We start from the raw sequence: 14,708 nt of genomic DNA on the forward strand, positions 1-14,708 counted from the left end.
CCATGGAAGCTCACTGGGTGACTTTGGGCCAGCCACAGACTCTCAGCCCAACCTACCTCACAGGGTTGTTGTTGTGAGGATACAACGGTGAGGAGGAGGATAATGTAAGCCGCCTTGAGTTCCTTGCGAGAGGGAGAAAGGCGGGGTATAAATGCAATAAATAAATAAATAAATAAATAAATGAGGTTTAAAAGTTAATTTTCCAGATCTGCTTGGATGCCAGTTAATGTGTAGAAATATTTCTCACAAACATGTGGGATCAAGAAAGGGTTTATGGTCCCATGAATTAGGACTCAAATACAGACAGTGTTGTGTTGCGTTTGAACAAATGACAGAGTGCTATACAATCAATTACAAGTTTCAGCGTAATAAACTTAAAATGGAAGTGGTTAATGGAGCATGAGCAGGCATTGGCACCCAAACAACCATTAAGCTGATAAAGTTAAGCTATCTACTTGCCTTTGCACTCTGTTTAACATTTACCCTGTAACCCAGACAGTACCTGTCTGCTGCCATAGTTACTCGGAACAGCCTTTCCCAGAACAGGTTTCAGTGATGAGTACAAAGGTTGTTGAGAAAGAATGAACTTGTTTCTTTGGCTGCTCCTCCGGCATGCCGTCAGCACATAGTATCCTTCAGCAGCTGCCAAGACTTGCACCGTATCATGGCCTGCTGCTAACGCCTGCCTCATTCCTCCCTTAAAAAACTGACCGGGTCATTGCTGCAGGGCAGCCTTCCTCAACCTGGTGCCCTCCAGATGTGTTGGACTAAAACTCCCAGCATCACTCCCCCAGCATCTCCCAGGACTGGCTGGGGGGTGCTGGGCATTGTAGTCCAACACATCTGGAGGGCACCAGGTTGAGGAAGCCTGCCCTAGGCTACTGTGGGAAATTAAAATGTTGGCTCCTGTCCACCAAGCAGTGACTCAGACCTCTGCTATGGGTCCACTGATGTAGGAATGGGCCCACTAGAAAGGAGTTTTGACAAGAGACCCCTCATACCATTTTTAATTATTTTTTAATTGTACATTTCAACAGAATGAAACATCTTTAAAAAAGAAAAATGTGTATGAATATACACATTCTATCTATCTATCGATCGATCGATCGATCGATAGAATAACTACATAGAATAGTAGGGTTGAATCATAGTATTCTATGTAGTTATTCTATCGATCGATCGATCTAGCATGTGTTAGAAGTTTCAAGTTCAGTTGGCTACAACATATTAGAAAAAGTGAATTATACATAGACTTCAACAAAAGGAGACCAAATATCCATATATGTGTCCATTCGTGAGTGACATTTCTATACCACCCTTTCAAGAGTTAATAGTGTTGTTAGGTCCTCAGTCCATTGCATTATAGGAGGTGAGCATTTATCCTTCCAGTGTTGTGGTATCAGTATTTTGGCTGTCTAAAAGGGCATGGAGAATCTTTGACCATGCATTAACTTCCAGGAAGCAGGTGAATAATTTAAAAGAACATGTACAAGAACTGCCAGTTCTGAATGTGCATCCAGTGGTGTAATGATATACGCGTTGTTCAGCTTACGCCGGTCACTAAGACTAATACAGAAGCTTCTTTGTACTAATGTTTTGTTACACAAGCTTTTGTTTTAATATGCAAGAGAGTAGTAACTTTAGAAATGGTGTTGAATACTGGTAATGTTTGAGAGGGAAAATGGAATAGCTTATTCAAACAACTCTTGACTTGGATTCCTGCATTGAGCAGGGGATTGGACTCGATGGCCTTGTGGGCCCCTTCCAACCCTACTATTCTATGATTCTATGTATATCAGTAAATATTAAAGAGGGTTTCAATACAAAGTTTATCCATATAATAACTTCCTCAAGGGACTGTTCAAACCTGTTTTGGACAGAATTGGCCTTGGTCGCACTGATGGATGGATGACCTTCAGGAGAGGGACAGCGGGAGTGCAACCTTGTTACTTCTTCTCCATCTTTCATTTCGTCCTCAGTGTTATTTAATATCTAGATGAGGCCGTTGGGAGCGGTCATTAGGAGCAATCATTTGAAAATCTGGGGCAAGGTTTCACCAGTACGCTGATGTCAACCAGCTCTATTCCTTTGTGACATCTGAACTGGCCATGCACATCCTGAACTAGCACTTGGATGCAGTTATGGGTTGGATGAGGGCTAAAAAATTGACCCTGAATCTTGATAAGACAGAGGCTCTGTGGGTGGGCAGTTCCCAGGTCCAGGAATTAGGTGCTTGACTGTTCTGGATGGGGTTGCGCTCCCTCTGAAAGAGCAGGTATGTTCCTAGATAGGATAGTCTAGCCACGGTGATACATGCACTGGTGATTTCATGAATAAGCTACTGTCCTGCACTCTCTGTGGGGCTGCCCTTATGCCTGGTTCAGAAGCAGCAGCGAGGATGCTCGGTGGAGCACCTAAATATACGCATATTAAACCTGTGTTAAAAGAACTGCACTGCCTGCCTATTAGCTACTGAACCATGTTCAAGGTCCTGTTGCTGACGTTCAAAGTCCCAAACAACCCAGGACCAAGTTACCTAGCCATGTTCCCTTATATACACCAAATCAACCACTGAGATAGTCTGAGGCGGCCTTATTAGTCATTCCATGACCAACAGCATGTTATCCGGTAATGGCATGTAAGCAGGCCTTTTTGGTCGTGGCACACACACACCCGGAATGCTCTCCCACGTGTAGTCTGAGAGGTAGAAACTGGGGGCCGCTTTAGATGCCTCTTGAAGAGGTATCTATTTACTCGACCATTTCCTGACTTGTAATTGAACTGCTCTATTTTACTGTTTGTGTAACATTTTTAATGCATTTATTATTGTATATTGTTTTTACATTGCTTTTATATTGCAGTTTATGTATTTTTATGTAAACTGCTTAGAGATCTTAGAATGTCAAGTGGTATCTAAGTAGTTTAAATAAATAAATACAATTTCTGAAAATAAGCACCAGACTGAGCAATCTGATTTTTAAAAACCACTTCCTTCCTTTAGGAAAAAATACTTCCTTTAGAGGAGATTGTGTGTGTGTGTGTGTATGTGTGTTTGTGTGTGTGTATGTATTTATTTTCTTAATCTCCCATCTGGCCAGTCACCCGTACAGCAGTACAAACAATCTAAAACAGTAAAATTGAACATTAAAGCATCATATTTCTAAAAATACCCTAACCCACCCCAAATGCCTGCATGAACAACAATGTTTTTAATGCATGGCGGAAGCTCATTAAAGAGGGAGCATGGTGGAGTTCCCTAGGGAGGGAGTTCCACAGAGTGGGGGCCACCACAGAGAAGGCCCTCTCCCTCGTCCTCACCAGCCTAGCTGTCCTGGCTGATGGGATAGAGAGAAGCCCATCCGAGGCTGATCTTGTTGAGGGGCCTGTCTGGCGTTGCTGGAGGCGCTCCTTGAGATAGGCTGGGCTGGAACTGTGTAGGGTTTTAAAGGTCAAAACCAACACCTTTAATTTGGCCCAGAAAACAACTGGTAGCCAGATGTGGCGAACTCATGCCCCCCTGATTATTTTTGTGGCCCCTCCCACCACCACCCTGCTGCTGCCCAATTTGCTGTGCTGGTGGCACAGCAAAAGAAATGGCAGTTTGCCTCTGAAATTCACTGGGGTGCAGCAGTGGCAAAAGAGTTAATTTTACTTTAAAACAAGGCAGGAGGAGAGGGCGCCCCTTGTTTTCAAACAGAACCATGCTCCTGGAAGTGTCATTTTGTTTGAAAACAGAGTGTGTGCTCCCCATGCACCGTGCTTCAAAGTAAAATCCCCCAGGTTTTCTGCTGTCTCCAGAGAATTTTGGTGGTATGGCAGTAGGTATATATGTGGCTCTTGGTAGGATCCAGGCAGGCAATGTAGCCCCCCAACACCTGGAAGTTGCTTTAGAGCAGTCAAAGGAAATACAAAATGCCAACCTGGGACAGGAGAGGAGGTATTGTTCTACTTCAAACTCCTTGAAGGATACTATTCATTTTATGCCGTTTGTTTTATAAAACTTGCTGACGCAATCCGCGAGTCAGGGGCTAGATGGCCGTAGGATTGGTCAGTTCCTGGAGAACCAGCCTCCACCCCCTGCCACGCCACCTCATGGACAGTGTGGATCAGCCCCGCGCCCCGCACTCGGAAGAGCAGAGTGGAGTGGGGGAAGTGGGGTATTCCTGGGGGCGGGGCAGAGAGGTTGGAAGTGTTGGTAAAGGACTTCCTATGTGTCGTCCGGCCTCCCCACCCTGCGCTCTGAGGTCCTGTGGCTAGATAGCCGAAATCGGCTGTCTAGCTGCGAAAGCAGGGCGGTAGGAGTGAGGAGGAGATGCACCTCTCACCACTCCTTCTGCCCTGCACTGGATAGGCAGTCACCTCCGCGTCCGGAGATGACCATCGATCCCCATAGGATTGTTCTCCCCAAATCTAGTGCCTGAGTTTGCCTTTTTCCTCTACTTTCCCACTTCCCCTTCCTTTTGTGTTGTGCCTTTTAGAATGTAAGCTTGCAGGCAGGGACTTATTTCTGATCTTTGTAAGCAGCTCTGGGAACCATTTTGGCTGAAAAGTGAGGTATAAATGATTTAGATAAGCAGAGTTTAGCCCTTCGAATGCATGGCCATATAATGGTATTTAAGACAGTAAAATTACTTGGGCTACAATCTTTTACACACGTAGCCGGGAGTCCTATTAAACCCAATGGAACTTCCTTCTGAGTAGACATGCATAGGATTGCTCTGTTGGTCTAAAAAATGGTTAAGCCAGTTCATGAAAGATCCATCCATCAATAATACTTGGCCAATTAGATTCATCCCAGTACTCAGCTTGTTGAGAAAGAGAAATCTGGGAATTTTAAAAGGAAATAAATGTGCCTTTTTACCTTCACCAAGGTCTGTGTTGTTGTTGTTGTTCAGTCGTTCAGTCGTGTCCGACTCTTCGTGACCCCATGGACCATAGCACGCCAGGCCTTCCTGTCCTGCGCTCTCTCCCGGAGCGTGCTCAAGTTCATATTCATTGCATCCGTGATGCTATCTAGCCATCTCATCCTCTGCCGTCCCCTTCTCCTTTTGCCTTCAGTCTTTCCCAGCATCAGGGTCTTTTCCAGGGAGTTTTCTCTTCGCATTAGGTGGCCAAAATATTGGAGCTTCAGCTTCATTATCTGTCCTTCCAATGAGCAGTCAGGGTTGATTTCCTTTAGGATGGACCGATTTGACCTCCTTGCAGTCCAGGGGACTCGTAAGAGTCTTCTCCAGCACCGCAGTTCGAAAGCATCAATTCTTCGGCGCTCAGCCTTCCTTATAGTCCACCTCTCACAGCCATACATTACTACTGGGAAAACCATAGCTTTGATTAGACCGACCTTTGTCGGCAAGGTGATGTCTCTGCTTCTTACTATGCTGTCTAGGTTGGCCATAGCTTTCCTCCCAAGGAGCAAGCGTCTTTTAATTTCATGGCTACAGTCACTGTCTGCGGTGATTTTGGAGCCCAAGAAAGTAAAATCTGTCACTGCTTCATTTCTTCCCCTTCTATATGCCAGGAAGTGATGGGGCCAGATGCCATGATCTTAGTTTTTTTAATGTTGAGTTTCAAACCAGCTTTTGCACTCACTCTTTCACCCTCAACAAGAGGCTCTTTAGATCCTCTTCGCTTTCTGCCATTAGGGTGGTATCGTCTGCATATCGGAGGTTGTCGATAATTCTCCCAGCAATCTTAATTCCGACCTCTGATTCATCCAACCCGGCATTTCTCATGAGGGCATCACTATTTATGAAAGCAATGTATTTCACATGTTCTTAGCCTAGAGGCTCTGTGTGAAACTTGCTGGGTAACACCAATGGTCTATCCAGTCTAACATTCCATTTCCATGGCTGATTTGCCAGATGCTCCTAGAAGCTCACTAGCAGTTTATAAAGGTCATAACCATTCCTTGTTGTTTGTCTCACGCCAGTGCTGTATACTGCCCCTGGACAAGGAGGCTCCACTTAGCTATCATGTCTAATACTTATTGCTCCTTCGAAAGACCAGCCCTCCAGTCATTTGTCTAATCCTTTTTAAGCCATCTAAGCTTGTGTTCACCATCACATCTTGTGGAAAAGAGATCCATAAGTTAGGGCACAATCCTATGGACTAAAGATGCATAGGATTGTGCCCTTAAAGTAATATCTGTTTTGCCCCTAAGGACCTTATCATATGTGCTCTGGAAGGTGGATTGTTGTTAATATCTTGGTAATGTGGAATTTGCTTATAGCTATTCAGGGCTTTCTGATGAGTGCATACCTATGATATATGTGGTTTCAAATACTTGTGTGTCAAATTCACTTTATACATCCTTGTTGTTGTTTATTCATTCAGTCGCTTCCGACTCTTCGTGACTTCATGGACCAGCCCACGCCAGAGCTTCCTGTCGGCCGTCGCCACCCCTAGCTCCCCCAAGGTCAAGTCTGTCACCTCCAGAATATCATCCATCCATCTTGCCCTTGGTCGGCCCCTCTTCCTTTTGCCTTCCACTTTCCCTAGTATCAGCATCTTCTCCAGGGTATCCTGTCTTCTCATTATGTGGCCAAAGTACTTCAGTTTGGCCTTTAATATTGTTCCTTCAAGTGAGCAGTCTGGCTTTATTTCCTGGAGTATGGACTGGTTTGATCTTCTTGCAGTCCAAGGCACTCTCAGAATTTTCCTCCAGCACCACAGTTCAGAAGCATCTATCTTCCATCGCTCAGCCTTCCTTATGGTCCAGCTCTCGCAGCCATAGGTTACTATGGGGAATACCATTGCTTGAACTATGCGGACCTTCGTTGTCAGTGTAATGTCTCTGCTCTTCACTATTTTATCAAGATTTGTCATTGCTGTGCTCCCAAGAAGTAAACGTCTTCTGATTTCCTGGCTGCAGTCAGCGTCTGCAGTAATCTTTGCACCTAGAAAGACAAAGTCTGTCACTGCCTCCACGTTTTCTCTCTCTATTTGCCAGTTATCAATCAAGCTGGTTGCCATAATCTTGATTTTTTTGAGGTTTAACTGCAGCCCAGCTTTTGCACTTTCTTCATTCACCTTCTTCATAAGGTTCCTCAGCTCCGCCTCGCTTTCAGCCATCAAAGTGGTATCATCTGCATATCTGAGACTGTTAATGTTTCTTTCAGCGATTTTAACTCCAGCCTTGGCTTCATCAAGCCCAGCACGTCACATGATGTGTTCTGCATACAGGTTGAATAGGTAGGGTGAGAGTATACAACCCTGCCGTACTCCTTTCCCAATCTTAAACCAGTCCGTTGTTCCGTGATCTGTTCTTACTGTTGCTACTTGGTCGTTATACAGATTCCTCAGGAGGCAGACAAGATGACTTGGTATCCCCATACCACCCAGAACTTGCCACAATTTGTGATGATCCACACAGTCAAAGGCTTTAGAATAGTCAATAAAACAGAAATAGATGTTTTTCTAAAACTCCCTGGCTTTCTCCATTATCCAGCGGATATTGGCAATTTGGTCTCTAGTTCCTCTGCCTTTTCTAAAGCCTTTTCTCGTTCCATGAATTGCTGGAGTCTACCTTGCAAAATCTTGAGCATTGCCTTACTGGCATGTGAAATAAGTGCCACTGTTCGATAGTTTGAACATTCTTTGGTGCTTCCCTTTTTTGGTATGGGGATAGAAGTTGATTTTTTCCAATCTGTTGGCCATTCTTGTGTTTTCCAAATTTGCTGGCATATGGCACGCATCTCCTTGACAGCATCATCTTTAGGGATGGACGGAACACTTACCTTCCGTTCCGTTCTGTTTCTGCTGGGGGGGGGGAGGCGCTCCATCCCTCCCCCCGGAATCCTCGACGGGGGGAAGGCGATCCGGTCCTCCCCCCCTGAATCCTGCCCGGCTGGTTCCGCTCCGTGGCCAAGCCGCCAGCCGGCTCCGGCCACCCGCAGCCGGACATCCGGCCACTGGGCGGCCTGCAGGGATGCAAATGGCAGCTGCTGTAGCCGCCGCCATTTGCGTCCCTGTATTTAGCCGTGATAGGCTACGTAAGTATTTACGTAGCCTATCACGGCAGGGGGGGGAAAACCCAGCGTACGCAAATGGCAGCGGCTACGGCCGCCGCCATTTGCGTTCCTTATTTTTCGCCATCTTAGTCTACGTCAATATTTACATAGACTAAGACGGCAAAAATAAAGGGGAATGCAAATAGCGTAGTGGGCACTATTTGCGTTCCTTTTTGATTCGCTGTTTTAAATATTTATGTAGGCTAAAATGGTGAATCAAAAAGGAATGCAAATATTGCCCACTACACTATTTGCATTCCCCTTTATTTTCACCGTCTTAGTCTACGTAAATATTGACGTAGACTAAGACGGCGAAAAATAAGGATCGCAAATGGCAGCGGCTGTAGCCGCCGCCATTTGCATACACGTTTTTTTTTTAAACCCAGATGTGATAGGCTACATAAGTCTTTACGTAGCCTATCGCGTCTCTGTAAAAAACCCAACAACACACAGAGTGCAAATAGCGGTGGCGGCAGCCGGTCGGAAGACCAGCCGCTGCCACTGCCGAAGCCACCGCTGGAGCCGCTGCCATCCGGAACATCCGCCCCAGGTAAGTCTCGTCCCAGGGGGGATCCGCGGGGGGCGGGGGGGTGGCAGGCCGTTCCGCTACGGATTTCGGGGGGCCGAATGCACTGGCATTCGGCCTCACTGAGATCCATGGCGGAATTCTCTGACATCCCTAATCAACTTGCAAGATTTTAAACAGTTCAGCTCGGATACCATCATCTCCGGCTGCCTTGTTATTAGCAATGCTTCTTAAGGCCCATTCAACCTCACTCTCAGGATGTCTGGCTCTAGCTCACTGACCACACCGTCATCTATCCCCGATATTATTATCCTTCCTATACAGATCTTCCGTATATTCTTGCCACCTTTTCTTGCTCTCTTCTGCTTCTGTGAGGTCCTTGCCATCTTTGTTTTTGATCATACTAATTTTTGCCTGGAATTTACCTCCAATGTTTCTAATTTTCTGGAAGAGGTCTCTTGTCCTTCCTATTCTATTATCTTCCACTTCCGTGCATTGCTTGTTTAAAAATAATTCCTGATCTCTTCTGGCTAACCTCTGGAATTTTGCATTTAATTGGCCATATCTCCCCCTATCACTGTTGCCTTTTGCTTTCCTTCTTTCTTGGGCTGCTTCCAGCGTCTCAGCAGACAGCCATCTTGCCTTCTTGGTTTTCTTTTTCTTTGGGACGTTTTTTGTTGCCGCCTCCTGAACAATGTTGTGAACCTCTGTCCATAGTTCTTCCAGGACCCTATCTACTAAATCTAGTCCCTTAAATCTATTCTTCACCTCCACTGCATATTCATTAGGAATATTAGCGAGCTCATATCTAACTGATCTGTGGGTCTTCCCTATTCTCTTTAGTCTGATTCTAAATTGTGCAATAAGAAGTTCGTGATCTGAACTACAATCAGCTCCAGGTCTTGTTTTTACCAACTGCATAGATGTCCGCCACCTTTGGCTACAAAGGATGTAGTCAATCTGATTTTGGTGTCAACCTTCTGGTGAAGTCCATGTATAAAGTCGTCTCTTAGGTTGTTGGAAGAGAGTGTTTGTTATGCACAGTGAGTTGTCTTGGCAAAATTCTATCAGCCTATGTCCCGCTTCATTTTGTTCTCCCAGACCATGCTTGCCTGTAATTCCAGGTGTCGTTTGACTACCCACCTTAGCATTCCAGTCTCCTGTAATGAAAATAACATCTTTGTTTGGCGTACTATCCAGTAGGTGCTGCAGATCCTCATAGAACTGATCTACTTCTGCTTCTTCCGCATCTGTGGTTGGGGCGTATATTTGGATCACTGTGATGTTAAATGGCTTACCCTGAATTCGAATTGAGATAATTCTGTCATTTTTTGGATTGTATCCAAGCACTGCTTTAGCCACTTTATTATTAATTATGAAGGCTACTCCATTTTTTCTGTGGTCCTCTTGTCCACAGTAGTAGATCTGGTGGTCATCTGATGTGAAGTGGCCCATTCCAGTCCATTTCAGTTCACTGACATCCAAAATGTCTATATTTAATCTTGACATCTCCCCAATAACCACATCCAATTTGCCCTGGCTCATAGATCTTACATTCCAGGTTCCTATGGTGTGTTGATCTTTGGAACATCGGATTCATCATTCATCACCAGCACCATCGGCCACTAGCCGTCCTTTCGGCTTTGAGCTAGCTGCGTCATCACATCTGGGGCTAGTTGAACTTATCCTCTGTTCCTCCCCAGTAGCATTTTGACCATCTTCCAACCTGGGAGTCCCATCTTCCGATGGTGTACCGACAAATCTCTGGTTGTACTGATCTATTTAGTTTTCACAGCAAGAATACTGGGGTGGGTTGCCATTACCTTCCCCAGGGATCTATTTAGTCTGACCTCTCTGCCATGACCTTCCCATCTTGGGTGTCCCTTCATGGTTTAGCTCATGGCGTCATTGAGGTGCTCAAGCTCCAGCACCATGACAAGGTAATGATCTCCTTGCTGGAGTTATACATCCTTAGGTTTGCACTTAAGAAATCTTAGGCATACACCTAAAAAACTATACTCTTAGGCCAGGTCATAGGGCTTTGCTAGTCACATACCTGAGACCCTTAATGTGAGATGCCAAGGAGCAAACATGGTATCTTTTGCATGCAAAGTATGTGCTCACCACATAGCCATTAACTATGGGAATTGCAGTTAAAATGAGAAATATAGTATGCCTTCTAGTCCAGAACTCTTATGATGTGCTATTATGGAGAAAATGTAAAGCATTTTCTTTCTAATTCATGCATATGCCCACCCCCTCATCCCCACCCAACAGTGCAGTGGTTTTTAAAATATTAATAGTGTTGGTAACAGCAGTTTCTCTGCTTATCGTATGCTTCCATCTCTGTGCCATGTTCAAGTGAGTGTAAAAGCCACTTATTTCCAGTAACATTAATTTTTTTAATGGATTTATTTCAGTAAAAATAGATACCTTTATTTCATTTTACACCCAGCATGTCGACTGTCGTAATGTTTGACCAGTTATTAATCAAAGAGCTAAAAGGGCGAGTGTTCCAATTGAGATACATTAGCTTGCATTCAATATTAATAGCTTATGCCAATATTTATTTTGCCCATTATTTAAGTGGTTGATGTCATTCTATTTGAGCCTTCAGCTCCATGTCAGCATTTTGAAGCAAAGCTACTGGAAGTGGGGGTGGGTCAGTGGGCTAGGCTAGATGTGCTGATGTGCACCGATGTATCAGGCTATACTCACTCCACATAAGTCCCTCAGGAGTGTATGGGGCCGTTGGCAGGTCACAATCATGTGGTGTTGCCGTTTGCATGAACTGATGCTCCCACATCCATGATTTCTTTGAACATCCCTGGCACTGCTCTTTTGCCTTCTTCAAGCCACACCCTAGCAGACCACCTTCCCCTATATACACCCAGTCAACTCCTGAGACCCACAGAGGAGGCCTTATTGGTTGTTCCGCTACGAATAGAATGTCACCAGGTTATATCACAAAAGTGGATCTTCTCCCTTGTGGCACCCACGCTCTGGAATACTCCCCCCATGAGAAGTTCTATAGGCAGAAACTGTGGCAAGCTTCAGATACCTTTTGGAAATGTATCTGCTTACACTGGCTTTCTCTGGCCTATGATGGATTATGATACTACTCTGTTTTAATGATGTTTTTGTTGTAATGTTTTTAATTATTATTTTTATATTGGTTTTTATTGTACAAGGCTCGCATTTTAGTGTAAACTGCTTAGAGATTTTATTATATTAACAAGTATATACGTATTATAAATAAATACACAAATCTAAGCCTCTGTATATGTAGCTCCCATGTAGAGGCACTGATCCACAGCACCTCTGTGGGGTGTGGCGCAGCCTCAAGTTCTCTGGTGGCTCTGTGTACTCTGAAGGTGCTTGTTTCAGGTGAAGGTGAGCCCTCAGCAACACTTTCAGTATAATGGAACCCTCTTTTTGGTTTGTACGGATCAGTTTCAGTTGGATGCAGATGGCCAAGTGAGATTTGGACCATGTCTACCCTGGCTGCTGAGGTCAAGCTAGAGGAAGCTAGTTCCATTATCACTTGAGGTTTCCACTGCCCCTCCATTTAAGGAGGATAACAGACCAGATAGTGTTGGTCACGTAAGTTTTCATTCTTGAGGAGGTCTTCCATCCATTTCCAATTGATCCCTGTTGATATTCTTCCCAGTCTTTTAGAAATCTGTCCCATTTCTGGCCAGCAGACACAGAAGATGACCTTTGAGGCTGGTTCATGCATGCATGCTCACCACTTGATGGCTGCAACATCCAGCAATAACCATGTGAATGGCCCATCACAGATAAAACGTGTAGTTTATCACAGCCCTTCACATTTTTTTCAGCGGAGTTACTCAGTGCATGGCTTCAGCTGCTGGCGAACAAGTGTAGAGTACACAAATGTAGAGAGGTGCTAGAGTCTAGTGGCAGGAGTTCATTTCACACCGTTGCAACACCTTCACCAAATGCTTAGAGCAGTGGTTCTCAACTCGTTTCAGTCCACGGACCACAAGGCCAATCAAAAAAAAATTCGTGGACCACCTCCTTTTTAATTTTGTTGTTGAGACATGATTAAACAGAGCAGACACATTTTGGTTTGAAATGTATTGACAAGCTTTTCAATGTTTGGAGTGGTACTTGATAATGCACAACAAATATTACTTTCCTCTGTGATCCAGTTTGTCTGTTTGGACTTAACGTGCAACAAACACGAAAATCCCGTCTCACACAAATAAGTTGATGCAAATGGCAAAAGAAATCTGACTGTGTGTGCTGACAGATTTGGGTAATTCCTGGTCATGCTGTCCCAAAATTTCTCTATGGTCAACTGCTTGTACACGTCTTGGGTCGCAAAATCACACCAACCTGATAAATTCAACAGATGTGAAATCTCCATACAAAAAACCCACAAATGAAATAGAAACATGTGTAATAAACTAACAAACATAAAATTGAAAATTGTGCGCAAACTTACATTTTACAACAGAAATTATAAATAAACTAAAACAGCATGTTTAGCTCTGAACAAATGACATGGTAACCACTCAGCATGATAGCAGGATCTACACTCACAAACCACACATATCTAGACAGGTCACTCCCACCTTCCCACCAAAAACAAAGTTTTAGTTGCGGCCCAGCCATTAAGTGGTGCTTCTGTTGTACGAAAGTGTACAAACTTAAATAATGGGTTTTATTGTGCTGTTTTCCTCCTATAAAGAAGGTTAAGTTGTATAAACATGCCAACTCTAAAACATTTTTATTTGAACTGCATAAATATAGATACCCACAAACTTTCTCTGACAACGTCTGACAACGGTATCTATAGTTAATTTTATACAGTTATATATTCGTGTGGACCACTGAAAAAGTCACCATGGACCACCAGTTGAGAACCACTGGCTTAGAGGGAGGAGGGAGATTGCCAGGACTGGTCCTGCCGTGATGCGTCAGGGTGAAGCAACCTGTTTCCAGTGACCTCATGAGAGGGGGAGAGATGAAGCCAAGGCTAAATGGGGCAGCGAGACTTCTAAAAACTGTTGGCTTCTGCAGAGAGCTCTGCATCAGGCAGCAAAATGTCTTGGGCCAGCACACAGGATTGTGTCCTATGGCAGCCTTCCCCAACCTGGTGCCTTCCAGATGTGTTGGACTACAACTCCGATCATCACCAGTCAACATGACTATTGGCCATGCTGCTTGGATGATGGGCATTGTAGTCCAACACATCTGGAGGGCACAGGGTTGAGGAAGACTGTGCCATGGCATTGCCCCAATCACCTCACAGCTCCCAGATGTTATGAACAGAGGCTTACCTGTGTGCACATGTGGACACTGGCAGCAAGTGATTGGGAACCTGCAAAAAAAAAGCAGGATCTGTGATTGCACATACACAGCATATATGAGCATAGGGCACCATTCGCCCCTTTGGCCAAGCAAGCTCCAGGGTAGTGGACACAATCCCACTGCACTGAGTGAATGTGTTTTGAAAGTGTACATCAGGCGTAAGTGCAAACGGGACTGAGCTCAGAACTGTGCAGTCTCTGGTTTGAATTTTAGCTCTCCCATTAAATAATTAGGTGGTCTTCGCAAGCCACTCTTTCAACATTACCTCCTTACTCAGCCTATACCGGATCTGCATACGCTATTAGGATACTATTGACCTTCCTTCCAGGGCTGTTTTAAAGATTCTGCCAGATAATGTAGCGAGGAGCAGTCTGAACACTCAAAAATGCTACATAAATGCTATTAGTGGAGAAACAGGGGCTGTGTGTGAATGAATATTTAATCCCTCCTGATGTCGCCACCTGCATAATCCAAGAGTTACCTCTCTCTTTAACACAGCACTAAAGACTAAAGGCTCCAGACTGGCAATAGTTTTAAAAGGGTCAAAAGTGGTTTGAAAGAGACCTTGCATGGTGGACACACTTATTTCTTACATCTTCATGTCGCTTCCAGACAAATAAGTCTTACAGGTCACAACACAAAACCTGCAAAAACTGGAACCCATCATAAGCAGCGATTCTTCTCCAAACGTCCTTCAGCTGTCTGAAAAAAGTGAACAGTTCCCAGCCTTGCTTTCTCTCCCAAACTCCCGCAGAATACTATGCTAGTCCTCTTATGAATGTGTTTGTAATATACATGGAAACCTCAGAAGGCAGCCTAAAGTAACGCCTCAT

Source organism: Heloderma suspectum, chromosome 7 (genome assembly GCF_057233095.1).
Source record: "Heloderma suspectum isolate Gila_16-S chromosome 7, 16-S_ref, whole genome shotgun sequence".
Taxonomy (NCBI): Eukaryota; Metazoa; Chordata; class Lepidosauria; order Squamata; family Helodermatidae; genus Heloderma; species Heloderma suspectum.